This window comes from Apium graveolens, unplaced genomic scaffold (assembly GCF_009905375.1).
Source record: "Apium graveolens cultivar Ventura unplaced genomic scaffold, ASM990537v1 ctg8007, whole genome shotgun sequence".
Classification (NCBI taxonomy): domain Eukaryota; kingdom Viridiplantae; phylum Streptophyta; class Magnoliopsida; order Apiales; family Apiaceae; genus Apium; species Apium graveolens.
The window spans coordinates 32,188-32,903 of NW_027420818.1; the positions used below are offsets into that span (position 1 = coordinate 32,188).

Below are 716 nucleotides of genomic sequence, written 5' to 3' on the forward strand. Positions count from 1 at the left end.
TAACTCCATAATTAGACAGAGAATCCACCTTCATCGTCAAAGCCTTAAGTTGAGCAGCTATAGCAGTAGCTGCATCCAACTCCATTCCTGTTACCTTACTCTAATATAGCCTTTGAGTAGGATTATAATATTCATTAGCAGCCATCAGTTCAATCAATTTATAAGCTTCATCGTAGCTTTTAGCCCACAAAGCTCCTCCTGATGCTGCATCAAGTATGGGTCTAGAAGTAGCACCCAAACCATTATAGAAACAATTAATGACATCCAGTCAGGCATCCCATGATGAGGACACTTCCTAATCATCTCCTTAATCGATCCCAGGCCTCACATAAAGATTCTCCAGATTGCTGAGCAAATTGAGTAAGTGCGTTTCTGATTATAGCAGTCTTCGCTATAGGAAAGAATTTAGTTAAGAACTTTTGAGCAAGATCCTCCCATTGGTGATAGCTCTGGTGGTAGAGAATGTAGCCACACTTAGCTTTATCCCACAAGAGAATGGGAAAAGCCTCAACTTATAGCATCTTCAGAAACTTCATTGACTTGAAAGTTGTCGCAATCTCGATGAACTCTGATATGATGTTTGGTCTTCTGTTGGAGAACCCCCAAACTGACTGAGTTTTGTATCATCTGAATCGTGCTCGACTTGATCTCAAAGGTATTAGCCGAGATGGTTGGACCACAATGCTAGACTGAATATCATTGATCTTCGGTTGAGA

The 716-nt window shown here is 40.8% G+C and overlaps 1 non-coding gene across 1 annotated transcript; it reads left to right on the plus strand.

The window, feature by feature from the left end:
• Positions 1 to 274: 274 nt before the first annotated feature.
• Positions 275 to 380, plus strand: LOC141704575 (small nucleolar RNA R71). Its single transcript, XR_012568010.1, has one exon. It is a non-coding gene; the product is annotated as a small nucleolar RNA R71 (small nucleolar RNA).
• Positions 381 to 716: the final 336 nt, after the last annotated feature.